This window comes from Coffea arabica, chromosome 9e (assembly GCF_036785885.1).
Source record: "Coffea arabica cultivar ET-39 chromosome 9e, Coffea Arabica ET-39 HiFi, whole genome shotgun sequence".
Classification (NCBI taxonomy): domain Eukaryota; kingdom Viridiplantae; phylum Streptophyta; class Magnoliopsida; order Gentianales; family Rubiaceae; genus Coffea; species Coffea arabica.
Genome location: NC_092327.1, coordinates 8137186 through 8142519, shown reverse-complemented (window position 1 = coordinate 8142519; position 5334 = coordinate 8137186). Strand labels below are relative to the sequence as shown.

The 5334-nt window shown below is 36.2% G+C and overlaps 1 long non-coding RNA gene across 1 annotated transcript; it reads left to right on the top strand.

The window, feature by feature from the left end:
- The first annotated feature begins 634 nt into the window (after nt 1-634).
- LOC113709686 (uncharacterized) lies at nt 635-2748 on the top strand. The gene is made up of 2 exons (XR_003452768.2): nt 635-923; nt 2403-2748. It is a non-coding gene; the product is annotated as an uncharacterized lncRNA (long non-coding RNA).
- The last annotated feature ends 2586 nt before the right edge of the window (nt 2749-5334 follow it).

The window sequence follows — 5334 nt, the reverse complement described above, 5'->3', positions numbered from 1 at the left end:
TCGGGCAAATCAGTTGTGTCACTCTTTTATCCCATTGGATTTAGCTTTATTTTAAATCATGTGAAAAATTAAGAGTCGGAGGTAGGAAATTGTGAAAATTAAAAGTTTGGGGTACAAATAGGCCTGTCGACGACCCGGATCCGGACCGGATCTGTGAAATTATTGCGGGTACGGGTAGGGATTTAATTCCGTTATCCGAACCCGAACCCGGATCCATATCGGAATCCGTTTTGTCAAACAAAAAACGGATCGGATACGAAATATAATATTCCGACCCGTATTAGACCCGAATCCGGATATAAATTGATTAATAATTTAAAAAATATATATTTATCAATATAATTTGATGAGGGTGATGTATTTGAGTAAGTCAATTTGATTTCTTGTCTTATTTGATTTTTTTGTATTAGTTAGAAATTAGTTTACAAATATATTTTTTTCTCATTTTTATTAGAAATTGTAAGTTTTGATAAATTTTCGGATCCGGATCCGAATCCGTAACATAGAGTAGAAGACCTATCGGATAAATGGATCGAATCCGGGTCGGGTATGATGCGTCGGGTCCGGGTCCGGAATAATGAATTCCGGCCCGTTGACAGGCTTAGGTACAAACTTCAGTCTAGACATAGTTGGGGAGGGCGAAATGCAATTAACCCACCGAAGAGTCCACAATCCAACGCAACTGCTTGTCTTACTCCATCCCAAAAAAAAAATTCTTCTTTTCTCCTCTCCTCTCCTATCCTTCTTTCATGGACGCCTCGAGGCAGCTGCCAAAAGCCCCTGCAAAAACATTTTCTCTCAAGAACTATATGTTGTACCAGTTTGTTAAAAATCCTCACCTTGAATAAAAAAAAATTTACTTACTTTGTGTGTGCTGCTGATTATTTTCATCCTCTGCTCGGATTTCTCTTGTCCTCTTCACCGTAAGGTTCTTCACTTTTGCTCTTTTTTTTTTGGCTTTTGATTTATTGTTTTAATCCATGTACAGGCTAAAGTCCACCACCTGAACATGTGTATGGATGTGTTTTGGCTTGATTTTTTTATTCTTTTTTGATGCTATGTGGTTCATGGTTTTTTTTCTTTTTTTCCTTTGATTCATTGATGTGATTATTATTGAGATGTGTTCAAATTTTTTTTTTTAAAATCAGAGTTGCGATGTTGTTTATAAAGGCTAGAATTCTGCATAAATTGGTCAATTTGCTCCAAAAAAAAAAAAAAAAACTAGTTGGTTTATCTGCATTTTGGGTATGCATGCCTTTCCTTTCTGTAATGTTTTAAGTTCTCATTTGACGAGCCATTTTGGTAACGAATGGAATTGGAATTGATGTTCAATTGTCTCTCTTTCCTAGCTGGATAATTGTGGATTTTTTGGTATTTTTTTCCTTAAGCGTTATTTTGTTTTGGGGACAATTCTGGAGTCGGTGAGTTGTTATTTATCCCCTTGTTGTTTGAAGCAATTTTGGATATTGTGATTGATTCTGAAGAATAGTTTTGTGTTAGCCGTAAGAGTTCTTTTTTCTCCATAAGTGTGCACAGGCATTTTTGGGTGAATCAGGAAGGAGATTAAATGGTGGTGTGTGAAGGGATTTGAACATTATGGATGATCCCGGAGTAGAGTTTTTTTTTATGGTTTTTATAGTACTTTTTTCCATGTATGGGTGCACGCACTTTTCTTGACGATTATTGAAAGAGATGAATGGTGTTATGAAGGGATTTGGTTGTTGTGGACGATTTTGGAGTAGGGTTTTGTGCTTGCTGTAGTGGTACTTTTTTCTGGGGTTGGGTGCATGGGTGAATGCATGTTTTTTTGGGTGATTTTGAAAGATGGAATGGCGTTTTTCTTGTGTTCTTGAAGGATTTGTGGATTGCTAATGAGTTTGTAGTGGGTTTTTGTGTTGGATCTAAGATTGGTTATTTATTTGTCATGGTTTGAAGCGGGTTCAAAAGGTCAACTCTATGGGGTCTTATCATGTGACAATTCACATAGACCAGTCAAAATTTGGAAAACTGTTTTTTTGGCCTAATTAAATTTCTATGGGTTGCTTCTTTTAGTGACATCTTGCACTTAATCATATGTTGCTTGTGCTTTCTTTTTTCTTTTCCTTAAAAAGAGGCTAGATATTTGTGGGTGTTGAGCCGCTCTTTATGCCTACCTCGTATAAGTGTAGCTGTGATTGTTTTGATGCAACTCTTTTATCTGGTAGATTAACTGCAACACTTTTTTGCAAGTTTCGATGCTTGGGTATCTAATATAAAAGCTGCAAATTTTAGCTTGCCCATTTGATGAAAGAACGATGTTTTATGAGATAGAATCACTATTTATACAATGCCCAGTTTGTCCATCAAATATGAGACAATCTTAACATTTTCAGTGATTCTATTTTTTTTTTTGCCTGACGGAGGGGGTTATCCGGGCCATCGGGTAAATTATACCTGATTAATCCCCCACCGGCCCGAGAGGAGAGGTCCCATCCCCCCGAACACGATAACCATGGGACTCGAACCCTGGCGGGACTGGACAACAGCTCCTAAAGAGGCATGCTGTGACCAACCGAGCTGCCCATGAGGGGCATTTTCAGTGATTCTATTTGAATGCTTGATCTTTAAAATTTACTGTGTTGGTTGAAGTTGTATAAGTTTATAATTGTTTGAAATTATTTGTGTTTGTTAAAGCTATTAATTGTGGAGACACTAGTTCGGTTGTGGGATTGGTAGTTCAATAAATTGAGAGCTAATGTTAGTTTTCAATCTCCAAATGCTTATTTAAACAATGACATTTGAATGATCCGGTTGTTGTCACTTTTATGAAGTGGACATAGACATTAAGTGAATTAGGACCATTTAGTGACAACGCTTTTCATTCTTTTATGGTAAAATTATTATTTGCGTGACATGGTGGCTATTAAGTTTATAAAGATGTAGACTAAGAGCATGTTACATAAATTCCAATCAAGTTTCTGGATATTTCCTTGGGGTTGTATGTCCTAGTCAGCTTATTGGTCATTGAATTAGAAGTGTTTCTGGATATAGCTTAATTAGAAGTTTCTGGGTATTTCCAATTAAGCTTGAACCCCGCTGTGTTCTGGTCAGATTATTGGTCATTGATATTTAAACCAATTAAGTTTTTTGGATACAGCTTCACCCTTTTCTAATTTTTTGAAAATAATTACTCATATTATTGGACTTGTAATTTGGAAAAATTGAGTGAATCCATGACAAACGAGCTTTCTCCATCAATTAACAAACAAGAGAGTAGTTAGTTGTTATTACAAAATCAACAGGATAGATACCTGACTTTTGCAAAAGGGGATCTTACTGTAGTTTACCCATTATTTATTAGGTTAATCTCAAAAACTTCCTTTAAGGTAGGGCTGTCAACGGGTCGGGTCCGGGTCGGAATTCATTATTTCGGACCCGAACCCGAATTACTATACCGGACCCGGATCCGGCCCGTTTACCCGACGGGTCTTTTATTCTATGTTTCAGATCCGGATCCGGATCCGGCGGGTCCCGGATCTTGGTCGGGTCTACCCGAACAAATTTAGCAAAACTTATAATTTCTAATAAAAATGAGAAAAAAATATATTTGTAAACTAATTTCTAACTAATGCAAAGAAAAAACCAAATAAGAAAAGAAATCAAATTGATTTTATTCAAATACATCACCCTAATCAAATTATATTGATAAATATATATTTTTTAAATTATTAATTCATTTATATCCGGATCCGGGTCTAATACGGGTCGGAATACTATATTCCGTATCCGACCCGTTTTTTTGTTTGACAAAACGGATCCGAAAAACGGAATTAAATCCCTACCCATACCCGCAATAATTTCACGGATCCGGTCCGGATCCGGGTCTAGACCCGACCCGTTGACAGGCTTACTTTAAGGTTTGGTCAAAATTGCAGCTTACCCCTTAACGTTTATTTCTTCTCACTTTACCTTTTATTTCCATCCAACTCATTTAGTTGACCATTAAAACATTTGATTTGATCAATATGCCCTTCTATATGGTTTATAAGGGTAGACCACAGTAAGATTCCTTCCGACGTTCGGATTACAAGGCTTGATTTTCATCATGGACTAATTATTTTTTTTTTTTATAAAATAAATTGGAATACCAATATTTTTTTTCTGTTCAGAATCATCATGCATGTCAATAATATTAGGGGGTAGACATTGAACTTTGAGGAAAAAAGGGAGGAAAGTGTGTGTTGTATTGCAGTCAACAGTTGTGTAAGAAAGTTAAACTTTATAGCAGACCACATATTTTTGTTCCTTGATTGCCATGGAGCACATATTTCTCTTTCTTTCTTTTTTATTTTGCAAAGTGCAGAATCTTTTGATTTAAAGTAATTACATGCATTACAATTTTGGGTAAAAAAATATTAATAATTCCAATTTATTTTATATAAAAGTTCAAAAATAAAACAATTATTCTATTGTAAAAATCATATCTTGTAATTTGAACATACAAAAGATCTTGCGAGGCTTACTTTATAAACCATGTAGAGAGATATTTTCGTCAATTCAATTGTTTAATGGAAAATGTCGCGCCCCACTTTTCGAATGAATGGTGTGAATGTGATGTGTGGTGTGTAATGTGTGAACGTGTGCAAAGTGAAAAGTAAAAGGCCATGGGACTTAGAATGCGACGATTTGGCCAAGTGAAGTTCAAAAGGGTTTTTTGTATCAAAAATGGAGTCGCCACTTAGTATAGAGTTAGGGTGTACCAAGTCACCCAAAAATGATTTTTGTTTTTGAATAATAAAAAAAAGTAAATAAACCCTTTTTGAGAACTTTTGGGTCTACGTAACCAAAAGAGGGATCGGGGGTCACATTTGACGAAGGGGAAGGCAAGGATAAAAAATCCAAGGCACCCCTTCGACCTAGCCAAGGCTAGTTGCGTGACTTAAACCAATTTTTCCTAATTTTTCTACCCAAGGTATGTATCGCGTATTGGATATGTCTATATGAATGCAAAAACCTAGACCTAGGGGGACATGGGGGAAATTTCTCTTCAAAGGTTGAGCGGTGCCAATCACATTAATTGTGAAGCCCAACAATGATCCTTTTGGAGAGGTCACACCTAAACCTAAATGACGTGAAAAATGAGTGGAATGCATGCCATGTGAAAGTGTGAGTTTGTGTGAAGTGAGAAAAATGATAAAAGTAATAAGATAAGAGTGAAGGTGTGCAAATGTAGATGAAAGTACTCGTGTGCGAGTGAAGATAAAAATGCTCGTGTGCAAGTGGAGACAAAAATGTGTTCGTGTGCAAGTGAAGGTGATAAAAAGGTGCATGTGTGCAAATGAGACAAAAGTGAAA